Raw genomic sequence first — 13,540 nt, forward strand, 5'->3', positions numbered from 1 at the left:
AAGCGCACGACAGACCAGCGGAATCAATACCAACTGCAACACCTGTGCTCCGTGAAAGTGCACGTCTACGCCGGAACAATTTGGGAAGGAGCACAGCATCATTTAGCACGGCACGGGAACTACCAGCTTCAAGACAGCTCTCTGGTGCGCCGCACAACCAAAGTGAGCCTTCAATCATTTGAACGAAGCTGCACCACGATTGCACACTGCCAAGCACGACTCACGCAATTTCCGTCGCTAAACTGTGTATCCAAATATATTGCACACGCTTCACTGCATACCTCGAAGATTCCGATGGTCAACGAGAGCACAGAAACGTCGCCTTAAATTTTATCCTAGCGGTATCCGAATCAATCCGAGGTCCGAGCAACGTAGGGCCGATTGTCTTCTTCGTGGCAATATCCGCGTAGGTCACTGGCGAAATGCACACCGTTCCTCCGTATTTTCACGTCATACCTACGTCAGACACCACGCTGAACTCTGAAGTCGCTTTCGACCGGCCTCATACAACCTCATATGACGGCTTCCGCGTCTAAAATCAACTCGCCAAGACGAACGACAACGAACAAAGTATCCGACACGCTCCGGCCAATGCTCCGGCCCAGCTGGGGCCAGCCGCTGCATGGGCGCTGCCATCTTTCCTGTGACGTCACGTCTTCGGTTTGGTCATGTGAGGAGCGGTCAAATTGGCTTACAATAGCAGCCGCCTTATGGAAGTCACTTACTAGTGCAGACCGGAACCCCGGTTTATACCTCTAAGCCCCTCTACCTCGTTGGCTAGCGCACACCAGCTCGGAGCACGTGGAGCGAAATCTCGCCCTGCACATCTCCTGGGTTCAATCCCCACCCCTCCCTTTTCTATGTGGATCATGATCTAGATGAACATCGTACCGGCGTGCGGTCGTGTATCATCAGTGCGTGATGCACGTTAAAGACCCCAGGCGAGCGGTTGTACTGCACTGGCTAAACTGCTCATCTACAGCTGGGAGACTCGTCGCCCGTTGGGGCAGACCAAGTTCTAGGCTTTATAGACATACACTACCCATTTTTTTGTTTCCATACATTGATATAGTTGGCAATCACGGTCATTGAAACGATTCGACACGGGCCCCTACCCGAATGGTATTGCCCGAATGCCTATGGAGCTATTCATCATCACGAGCCCGAATCAAGCTACTGCTCACGCAGTGCTCGCGTGCAATCTATGAGGCGCACTAACGTTATTAGATTGGCTCAGTTACGGAACTGCTCATAAACGCTGCATGCACGAGCAGTACCACCCCCCCCCCCCCCCCACACACACACACACTACACACGGTGTAATATAATACTCTTCAGGTGAGCACAGCGCGCTCCTCGCGACGTGCCGATAAAGTTAGCTTTTCACTCTCTCTCTTTCTCTCTCTCACTATGGTTTCAAGCGGCGCCGGCAGATGACTCGTCGACCGTACCGTGGGCACGGTGTAAGACGTAAAGGGGCTATGTTCCGCTTTTTGCACTCCCAGGAGAGGAGGGAGAAGGAAGTGACGTCAACAACGCAGCAAATGCAGATTGGATGTTGATTTTGTTTTCTTCTGTCAACATCCAATCTGCGTTTGCTCTAGTCGTTGACGTCACTTTCTTCTTCCAAGTCTCCTGGGAGTGCAAAAAGCGCAACATAGCACCCCAGGAGGCAGGCAGCACTGCACAAGACGGCTTGTGTCACCTCATGCTCTACACGCACAGAGCTCCAGCGAGGTTGTCGCACGTGCAGAAAGACCACAGTGTACCGGGGTGTCATGGCGACGAGATAATTTTTTTCGCTCTCACAGAGTTTTGCCGTTTGGCCGCCGCTGACACTGTCAGCCGCGGGCACGGTGGCCGCGGAATGATACAGCCTTTCGGATGCCCGTCGAATGAACGCTATCTGATTCGTCACGCCGCGCATTCAGCCCCGCCGTGTCCTTACCTAAAGAGTGTATCTTACACCGTGATCACGGTGTGGGGTGTGGTGTCAAACTTTATTAACAATATGACGCCCTGTGCGGCGCTAAGAAGGAATCTGATGGTCGGGTCTCTTCGCTGTCACCTGGACGTGAACGACCAGGGCCCGCTGGTACGGAAGAATAAGGAGGTCCGGTGGAGTGAGCCACTTCACCAGAGTGCCGGGGCGTTGGTGTGGGGGAGGAGTGTAAGAGCTTTGGAACGTGAGGGGAGAAAGGAGGGGCACTCCGATAGAACATGAGGGGTATTCGGGAAGCCCCCGCAGTCGGGGCAGCTGGGTCGCCCAGGGAGGGATCCATCGTGTGTCGTGGAGCCGGGCGCGGCGGTCGGGGAGGAGGTGGGTGTTATGTTGCTAGTTAAGCTCAGGAGGATGGTTTAAGCAAACTGTTTAATATGTAACATACGGGATCATAGCAGCGGCTATGGCGATTGCTCGTCAGTTCCAAACGCAACAGCGCGTGCCGCACCATGCGAGCGTGCTCACTGGATGTCCTCTTTTTCTAAGATCCTCATTACATCATAACATGCCCCCCTCTCTTTTTTTTTAAAAATAACGCAGTGCGAGTGCGGCACTTGTCAGTCTCGGTATCGTAGCTGCTTCACCACGACGCGTCCACTCCTTGTTTTTGTTATCCTGTTGACCTTGTAGACGTGGAAATGCTTTCAAGTGATTCGTCGTTTGACACTGTATACGGGACATACTCTTCAGCAGCTTCGTTTGAGACTGTAGGAAAATAGTTTGCAGCAGCTGTATTCGTTTCTGCTGTTCCATGTGCTTCTTTGATGTAGTATCGGTTGCGCCTGTAAGCCCTCGATCTGTTTCAGCTGCTTCTTCTCCTGGTTCCACTTGCTCTCCCCAGATCGAGACTACTCCACCTGGGACTCACACCGCCAGGAGAGTTCCTCTATCTCGACTCGGCTTGCTGGTGCCTCCAAACTTCTCGCTGTACCCCCAGTGCCCTCGGTGACATGTTCCATCGAGGCTCCCACTTTTTGGTTTGGCGCCTGTACCAACCGTTCTTCAGCCTTGAGATGCTTTTCTGCGAGGACGCTAAAGCGCTCTTGCAACTGCTGGTTTGCTTGAAACAGCTCTTGCAGCTCCTGCATGGCCTTTTGTCCCACTGCACCCTGCTGCTCCTCGAAGACGGCGAGAACTCGTCTGGCTGTTGCCCACCCTTCTATAAGCTGTGCGCACCTGTCCTCTAAACTGCGTTTCTCTTGGGCTGCCGCGTGAAACTCTTCCTGTAGGTTCCTGTGTCGGTATACAATGTGGTTATACTTGTCCAACAGCTGGGAGTAGTGTGTCTTTAGCGCTGACTGCGCTGCCTCAACTTGGCCGCTTCGTCCAGCGCAGTGCAGTGCTCGTTTTCCACCTCCTTGGTGGGCTTGACGTGGTGCTCGCGCTGAGTGTTCAGCTCCTCCTCGAGGCAATGTCGTGCCTGTTTTAAGTTCTCTGCTAGCTGTTGAAAATGTTTGTTGTCGTTGACGAGCATCTCGCTTGCTCCTCCAGGCTGGAAACTTCTGACCGCAAAACGTCGGCTTCGATTTCTAGTTTTCCGTTGCTTTTTAGGAGGCTGCTGACTTTCTCGTCCAATCTGTCACACTCTGTTTCTTAGGACGGGAAAGTCCTAAGAGAGGACGAGGTCTTACTCTATAAGATACTGGATGCCCCGAGCTTTGAAATCATGAAAGAGTTGTTAAAGAATGATCTAAAGACTATTATGTCGTCGCTGGCTTCCGTCCTCCTAAGAGGAGGCCCAAATCTCTGAATGTATACAGGAGCATGTCCGTGGATTGGACAAATTTTAGGTTCACCGGGGAGTTTGTCCACAAAGGAGAGGTTGGTGGAAACATGGATCCCTTCTCGCCCGAACAGATATCCGTAATGAACGAGCGTATTGCTTCTAGGACGAAAGGAAGTGATGCTATGACGCTTTGGAAAGAGGACGGTCTGCCATGATGTCGCAAGTGGAAAATAAGAACAATAAAATAACCGTTTTTTTACTGGACTGGTAATAATAAACTATCGTTTACATTGTGGCTTAATATTCTATCGCGATATTTTTGCTGATAATAGTGAAACTTTGTTGTAGATCATTGGCAGTCGACTGCCAGTTCAAACTGTTTGGCTGACAGCTTGCACATTACGACACCAGTGTCGCCGGTTAAAGCCATCAGTTTTGCCTGGTTAGCTACCAGTTTGAACTGTACAAGCAACAGTTCAGCCAATTCAACTGCCAGCTTGTCCAGTTCATTCCTCAAGTTCGGCCAATTTCGACAGTTTGATTTACAATTTGCCCGGTACAATCTCGCTACAACCAGTTCATTTCCGGTTTGGCCAGTTTATATCCAAACTGTTTTCAAATTGTTTATTTTTTTCCAATAAGGTAGCGCGGGATGCAAAAATAAAATACCGAATCTTACACTGAGTCTTGGTGTTAACTCGTTCCTTCTTCTATATGACGTATTTAGTTTGCCTCTGCGAGTCATTATTGTCATTAAGGGCATCTGTGAAGGATATATTCTTGGCCCAGATGCATCATTCGCATCCCTTAAGTTGTTACGGGAAATGCGAGTGGAGGACGTCGTTCGTGCGGTTGCCGGTCGTGTATTTCCTCAGGGAAACAATCAAAACTGGATGTTATGTTTTATAGTCACTTTACTTGGCCACCGTGCGTTTGCTGTGCAAAAACGCAATGCGTTTCTGGTTGCTGATATGGTGTAGGGTTTGCCTACGCGGAGTTACGTAGTACAAAAATACGAAAACGCAACTGTGCGAATGTGCCTAAAGTCAAGGCATAACAACACATCAAGATGACAAAAGAGCGCTGCTTCGTTTGGGTAGCCCGGAAAATTAGTCTTGGGTGCAACGTAAGCTTTTGAATAATGTGGCGTGCGCCTCTGCCACTCTGGTGTCCTAACCAATAATTCAAGCGGAGACAGAACTGTATATATGCGCTGTAGCGAGGGCATAACAATGAAACCGTCTGAAAACGGTTAAAGTAAATACTTCGAATGTTATGGAAGTTTTGCCCTTCCAGCTTGTCTGACGCGCAACCGAGTCCTGGGAGTATACGCGTTCACGCACTAGGCGTGCTTGTAAAGCAAGTTCTCTATTTCTACTGATCGGGGCCAATAAACAGCTGGTACGAGCGGCTCACAAGCGAGATCCACTTCCTGTTTTGCACAGTTCAGGACTTGGTCAAGGCTAATTACAGTCACTCATACTATCTAACGAACGCTGCGCGACACTGCTAGCGCGAACACGACACTGGAGCTTTTCCTTGTTTGGCGCAGCTGTTGAATTGACGAGCCTCAAATTTTATCGCGTAAGTTGTGCTCCAAATGAACACTTTTCACTGCAATAGAAATTTTTACGACAGCCTTTTGATTTTTTCATCTCTCTTTCAGTTGCCTACTGGCGCTTCCAGAGGGGTGATCAATGCACTCTACATTTGCATATAACCCAAAGTCACAATACGCCCCGAAGAATTAGCGGTCGCCCCCTCCCTCTCCGCACCCCCGTTATTTAAAAGGGAAGCGGTTAACCAACTCACATACATCATTACACAGAGTCAACCTAATCGGCCAGCTTGAAAAATGACTGACCAGAAGCAAATTCAAAACTACAATTTACCAGGGATTCAGAAAAGAACCCGGTCGTTTAAAAAGGGAATAAAATACGCTGAAAACAGACGAACTAGAAGAACAAATTGTATGGTTGATACTTCCAAAATACCGCTGTTTCTAAACTGAAAAGAAATTACACCTGAGTCTTTTATTCTGACTTTGCAACAATAAATTTGCTTGATTCTATGGAAACAGAAACGCGTATTTTTTGGGGTTTCGGCATCGTAAACAAGGCAACAAGTGCAGACGGATGCTCAATACACTGGTATGATTTGCCGCACAGCCATGCACCTGTGAAACATTTTTATTTTTTATTGTTTCTCACTCACACAAGCATCTGGAAAGTTTGCCGCATTTGGAATTAGTCAAGGATCAAGCGCACAGCAACTACAATCGCTATAGACGTCTATTTCAAGAGATAGCGCGTAGCTCTATAACGTTTTATTACGCTCCTGTTATTAACGGGAATAGCACCTAAGAGTGGTAGACAACGACCCCGACTTAACCTAATATATTGTAGGAAAAAAAAAACTACAACATTTACTGCGAGAAGAAAGATTGGACACATTTCGAAGCTTTCTCGCTACCGAGTCCTGGTTCTCAAGTAAGTAATATAAGATTTTTTTTAACTGCTCGAAGCCTCTGCTTCGTGAGCTATCGAGTTTTGAAGTCATTTTTTGTTTTATTTAATAGGACCAGTTTGCGATTGATATTGCACAAGAAAATGTTTTTTTTTTAAATAATTGATAGTACCTTGTGTGGAAAGTGTAAAAAAATATTTGTGGCGACTCTATGATTTGCCAACGGATGTACAAGGCTATAGACTTCCAGTCTTTCAGAGGTGTCCTAGTATAAAATCAATCAACAGGCCTTCCCTCGTTTGCTGGGATTTATGACTGATACTGGAACCTGGATATTCTAATCGTTTTTCTTGTGACTGCCTTAACAAATGAATAATAACCCGGTAGATGTCTTTTATCGTGTCCTATTAAATGAATCCGTGAACTTCGTAATTTATATTTTAACTAAATATTCTATATTACCTGGCAGCTTAAAGGAAAACTGAAGCGGTACTGAATTTGAGAAGAAAAAGAACATTTAAATCGTCTTTATTTGGCCTCCAGGATTACGAACATCAAAATTATACTTTAGATTGACGCGCCAAGTTGCCCCAATACCGCCTTCAAGATAGCGCCGAAGCCCCTCCTTCTCGGCGCGTTCGGTGCGAAAAAGTAATCATGACGTGTCGTAGCTAAACCTCAACATTTCGATGCTTTCCGCAAGCACTACCCGAGCAGCAAAAAGCGGCGCACGTGTTCCCTCACACGTGGCACGCGCGAGACAGCTCTGAAACCTCTGGGTATGACGACAGAAACAGCGGTTGTTTTTCTTGTTTTTTCTCGCGTCTAATAATACCTTTGGGTCAGATGCTTGTGACACTCATATTCACAGGATAAAAATACGCTAAAATTCACCTCTAACCCGTTTTCTTTGCAGAACGCTTTCAGGTTCCTCTTAAGAAACGCCGGGAATGCGTAATTCATTATGATCAGTCTTCTTCCTTTGCAATCGCTCTTAGACGTTCTCCTCGGCCGATGTCGCATTCTCGTGTGCAACAAAGTGATAATGATAGGCACAAATCTCGCCATGCCTTGGCTTTTTTAAATCTGAAGGTTACTCTACACCTTTCAAAAAACAATATTTCTAGGGCGTCGCCATGTTGCTTATGATGACGCAGTAAGTGTGACTCTCGCGTCCCCTATTAGCTAGGCAATTTCTGCCACTCTCTTGGTCTCTTGAGACCTGCTAAGCGCGATTCTCCACCTATGCTTTGCGGTTTTGCATTCTAAGTATTCCGACTTGTTTTGGAAGTTTCCACTTTATTTTTCTTGCGCGTGCTGCCTATCCTTTTTTAATTATTTTGCACTGTGAGAAATAGGGTTTAGAAGTGCCTGCCGTTTCTGCGTTTCTGCTAGACGTTCACGGGAACCAAAGGAAAAAACAGTCGAACGGCCCTCGACACAATTTTGTGAACCATGACAGCTGTTCTCCCCAATCTAAAAAAACATTATCCACAAAGGGTCCTTCTCAGTCATCCCCAAAAATAGCTGTCCGTGTTGGGGTGGGCAACAGATCAGTCGCGTTCGTTCCTTTTTCTTGGTTCCTGTGTTGTGGAAAAAAAAATGAATCTATGCACAAGAGACAGGGCTGAGGCGACACCAAGATGAAAGAGGCTATAAAAAAGGAAGCTATCTCCTCAGGGACAGGCTATCTGCAGTGCACTATTCCCAACGAGGTATAGGGCATTAGAGTGATAAACTGGCAGCTGAAAGTGACCCCCAATTGACCGCCGCCATGTTGTACAATTTTGACCACTAGACACGTGACCAGGCCAAATCTATGACGTAACCAGACCAAATCTCTGGCGTCAACGATAAGATGGCAGCGCCCAGTGCGTGTCGGAAGCGTCGTGGGCGTTGATCGGAGTGTGTGGATTTCGTGAGCGGAATTCGGTTTTTCAGGGTTTTGTGTGCTCTCCCGCGTATGAATAACGTGAAGTACGAGGGAATGAGGCTTTTCTTTTTTATTTAATTCAGAGTAAGCCAGATTCGGTCCCGTGCTTCTCGTACGGGCTCGGATCACTACCTCGGACATCGCTCGGTCGTTCGAGTTTAATTAAAGTATCCGCAATCGTTAACCACGGGAGCTCCTCCATAATCGCTGAGTCGAAGGATACGTCGAACCCATCCGGAACGCGGAGTCTAAAGGTATGTAGGACGTAACCAGAACGCGGAGTTCTAACGGTACGGCGGACGTGCCCGGGCAATTTTCTTAGCTCGACCGTCAAGATTCGCATTTGAAGCAGCGAGTGAAGTGTTGAAATCTCCGAACTGCTCGGTGCTGAGCTAACTACGGACCACTTCACTATGTGATCCGTAGTGACGTGAAAAAGACCGACGGCGGTCACTCCGGGGGGACGGCGGCTCCCGGCCGCCTGCCGGGTGCCTTCTGTGAAGGGGCGACAGTCGTGTAAGCAGTACTGTACCAGCTTCTCTTATAGTTATGTTGTTCTCGAGCAGCTTCCCGATCACTAAACCCCGCAAACGCGTGCCGAAATTTCAAAAGGTGTCTGCCAACCTGGAAAGCCTTGAACTCCCAGGGAATTTCGGATCATCTGGGAAAGTCAGGGAATCATTCAAAAAGTGGGCTAAATAAGGGAAGCCGACTAGTGAAAGCGGCATGGCGGTTGCTCGTCGGCACGGCCATGCTGAATGACATTGCCGAAATGTCATCCTTCGACTCAAAAACTCAAGGAATTTGATCAAAATAGTCAGGGAAAAACTTGACAAAGTCGGGGAATTTGAAATCAGTAGTTTGTTAGACACAATGTTTGATTTTCTTGGCACTCCACGCGTTTTTACACACGACAGGCACACGCCCGTGTATCACACGGCAGCCAGGCCAAGCGGCTGCCAGCCACTTGTGCAAGGTCGATAAGACGCAAGCGTGTTACGCTTTCGGACTGCTGTAAATACACCAGCGGGAGCGTCCGGCCGCAGTCCGACTGCCCACGCTAGGACACCCGACACAGACTCCGCGTCCTGGGTACGTCTGACGTATCTTTAGATTTTGCATCCTAGGTACGTCAGACCTATCTTTAGACACAGCGCCTGATAATAGTAGTGAATAGGGTCACGTTCAGTGCGCAAGTCACTTTATTACACTCGGAGAGCGGAATTCCATTCCCGTTGCGCAGGCAGTTCCCAAGCTAGGCATGCACTTGAAGACTATGTTTCACTCTTTCATAAAGCAAGCTTTGCGGGACCCCTCCGCCCTTGTGCACCCATTCGCAGGTCGTGTCGCCTTTGCTCACGTAACTCCCGCAGGTCCAGCGAGTTGCCGAGCCGCTGTAGCCCCGGCGTCGCTGGTCGTGCATCCTGGTCCTGGTCGTGCATCAACCACCGCTGCCCATTTCCGCTGAGTGCTTGGGTGTGGTAGCTTGACGTGCTTTCGCAGAAAGCTGTATGCCTTTGCCGAGTAAAAATGGAGCGTGAGGGCAAACTTGCGCACATCCTCTGTACATGCGTTTTTGTTGCGCCTGACTCTTTTTAAGACGAGGTTGCGCATTGTGTTGGTGAATGCATTGTCAAGTATGTCAACTGCTGGCTTAGGAAGTCGTGTCCTCAGTTCACGGAGCAGCGTGTTCAGCTTCCTAATCCTGGCCGTCTTCCGATTGATCTTCTTCTTTGCCTGTTTCAACAGTTTCCTCGCCTTCTGCAGCTTTTGCCTACTCGTGGCCAGGACCCTGTGCAGTCGTGGTGACACAGCTGCGTACGAGTGGTCATTGAAGGAAGTGTTGCGTCGCTTGAACACAGCTTCAGGGGGAGTCTCTGACGTCGTAGCCTGAGAGGGGGAAGTAACCAGCTTTACATTGCTTCCAGAACCAGCAGCAGCTTGGGCCTCTCCTGGGGTTGGCTGATCAGTCGTCGATCCAGGCTGCCTCTCTGGAGGGTGAGACCTGTCAGCAGAACAACGAGCGGTGACATTCAAGACTGCCTGTATTCCACAAGACTGTGTGCCAGGGCATGCATTCTTGGCAGGTTATACTGTGCAGCGTGATATGTGACCACACCTTTTATGCGTTGGCCAGAACTGGCACTGACCCACAAAAAGGGGGTGCTTGGAGTTCTGGCTTATGAATAGGGTTCCATGTTTTGGGTGTTTTTTAATTTGTGAGTATTACCTGGCTCAGTGAGCAAAAGAAGAGCCGTGATCAAAGGGTGCAGCCAAAACCTGTAACCAAAAGTTGTGTCCAAATGCCATGACCAATGCGACGCAATCTAAGGAAAAAGAAAATAAGAGAAAAACAAACAGCTGTGCTCACGTTATCATTTTCGTCATGTGACTTAATTATTAATCACGTGATCGAACAAAAAATAAACCTGGAAATAAATTATCCCCTGCCCGGTTTCGAACCTAGGCTCTCATGATCGCAAAACTAGTGTGCTATTCATTGGGTCAACCTTGCTCATTGACGTCAATATAACTCGGCCAAAAGTAATGCTCACGCATTCTCACATCATGAAAGAAAGCTGAGGTGCTCTCGTAGTTTTATTTTTTTTTAAATGGGGGTGATTTTTTGGTGCTTATTTGTTCTCTCGAATTTTGAGCTTATCGGTGTCTTTTTTTGATATCGACTAAAACTCGGAGTGTCACGGTACTTATGTGGTAAAAGCAAATGCATATCTGTGGCGTTTCTAGGAGACACAACATGATATGCACTACTCATTGCTAAATGGAGCACATAAAAACAATTTCCAAAGAAAAAGAGCAGCCTCGCAGACAGTTCAGTGCGGTCGGTGTTGTGGTTCAACAAAAGTACAGGCGTTTATCAAGGTTCCCTGCCGTGGAAAGTGCAATTTCTCTTCAAAGCAAGCTCAATTCGGGTTCTTTCGGTTTTTGCAGATTTCAAGAAAAATAGTTTGGAGGTCATATTTTTATGTATATCAGCATATACTGAAAACACGTAACCCACTTATGATTGAATGATTGTAAAAAGCATACAGCATGCCATGGAATTATTATAATGGTGGTGGTTGAAAGTGTTGCAAAGAACCTGAATGTTTTACTCGAACCTATCAACTTGATCCCAAAGATGCCACTTTTCTAGTGATTCGTTGACCACCACTTTCAGATACAAGAGACACACCTTTGCAAGTTGTGCAACTAGTCGCCCGAAGTACCTGAAAACTGGAGCTTGTTACTTCCCCCTCTCCGGCTACGACGTCAGAGACTCCCCCTGAAGCTGTGTTCAAGCGACGCAACACTTCCTTCGGTGACCACTCGTACGCAGCTGTGTCACCACGACTGCACAGGGTCCTGGCCACGAGTAGGCAAAAGCTGCAGAAGGCGAGGAAACTGTTGAAACAGGCAAAGAAGAAGATCAATCGGAAGACGGCCAGGATTAGGAAGCTGAACACGCTGCTCCGTGAATTGAGGAAACGACTTCCTAAGCCAGCAGTTGACATACTTGACAATGCATTCACCAACGCAATGCGCAACCTCGTCTTAAAAAGAGTCAGGCGCAACAAAAACGCATGTACAGAGGATGTGCGCAAGTTTGCCCTCACGCTCCATTTTTACTCGGCAAAGGCATACAGCTTTCTGCGAAAGCACGTCAAGCTACCACACCCAAGCAGTCAGCGGAAATGGGCAGCGGTGGTTGATGCACGACCAGAACCAGGATGCACGACCAGCGACGCCGGGGCTACAGCGGCTCGGCAACTCGCTGGACCTGCGGGAGTTACGTGAGCAAAGGCGACACGACCTGCAAATGGGTGCACAAGAGCATCCCGAAGCTTGCTTCCAGAGAGGGTGCGACGTCGTCAAGGAAGTGACTAGCTGGGGAACTACCTGCGCAAGAAGGATGGAATTTTGCTTTCTGGCACTCCTCGACGGCCCCCAGGGACCAATAAGACTGCCAGTGCGACCACATCTCTAGGAATCGGGGTGCGACACCGGTCTCATTGGAGTGCACATGTGCGTCAGAAGAGCTTGGAGCTCTGCTCAGCCTCGTCTTGCGTGCACCAAGGAGGCTGCTAGCTTTGCGTCCCTCCAGTACGCTGCTGGACGACCGACGTGAGCCGCCTCTTGTATGTACCAAGCGACGCCAGGGCTGCAGTGGCTCGGCAACTCACTGAACCTGCGGGAGTTGGCGACACGACCTGCGAATGGGTGCACAAGGGCGGAGGGGTCCCGCAAAGCTTGCTTTATGAAAGAGTGAAACATAGTCTTCAAGTGCATGCCTAGCTTGGGAACTGCCTGCGCAACGGGAATGGAATTCCGCTCTCCGAGTGTAATAAAGTGACTTGCGCACTGAACGTGACCCTATTCACTACTATTATCAGGCGCTGTGACTAAAGATAGGTCTGACGTACCCAGGATGCAAAATCTAAAGATACGTCAGACGTACCCAGGACGCGGAGTCTGTGTCGGGTGTCCTAGCGTGGGCAGTCGGACTGCGGCCGGACGCTCCCGCTGGTGTATTTACAGCAGTCCGAAAGCGTTCCACGCTTGCGTCTTATCGACCTTGCAGAAGTGGCTGGCAGCCGCTTGGCCTGGCTGCCGTGTGATACACGGGCGTGTGCCTGTCGTGTGTAAAAACGCGTGGAGTGCCAAGAAAATCAAACATTGTGTCTAACAAACTACTGATTTCAAATTCCCCGACTTTGTCAAGTTTTTCCCTGACTATTTTGATCAAATTCCTCGAGTTTTTGAGTCGAAGGATGACATTTCGGCAATGTCATTCAGCATGGCCGTGCCGACGAGCAACCGCCATGCCGCTTTCACTAGTCGTCTTCCCTTATTTAGCCCACTTTTTGAATGATTCCCTGACTTTACCAGATGATCCGAAATTCCCTGGGAGTTCAAGGCTTTCCAGGTTGGCAGACACCTTTTGAAATTTCGGCACGCGTTTGCGGGGTTTAGTGATCGGGAAGCTGCTCGAGAACAACATAACTATAAGAGAAGCTGGTACAGTACTGCTTACACGACTGTGGCCCCTTCACAGAAGGCACCCGGCAGGCGGCCGGGAGCCGCCGTCCGCCCGGAGTGACCGCCGTCGGTCTTTTTCACGTCACTACGGATCACATAGTGAAGTGGTCCGTAGTTAGCTCAGCACCGAGCAGTTCGGAGATTTCAACACTTCACTCGCTGCTTCAAATGCGAATCTTGACGGTCGAGCTAAGAAAATTGCCCGGGCACGTCCGCCGTACCGTTAGAACTCCGCGTTCTGGTTACGTCCTATATACCTTTAGACTCCGCGTTCCGGATGGGTTCGACGTATCCTTCGACTCAGCGATTATGGAGGAGCTCCCGTGGTTAACGATTGCGGATATTTTACGACCGAGCGATGTCCGAGGTAGTG

Source organism: Ixodes scapularis, unplaced genomic scaffold (genome assembly GCF_016920785.2).
Source record: "Ixodes scapularis isolate PalLabHiFi unplaced genomic scaffold, ASM1692078v2 PGA_scaffold4__175_contigs__length_147842914, whole genome shotgun sequence".
NCBI lineage: Eukaryota > Metazoa > Arthropoda > Arachnida > Ixodida > Ixodidae > Ixodes > Ixodes scapularis.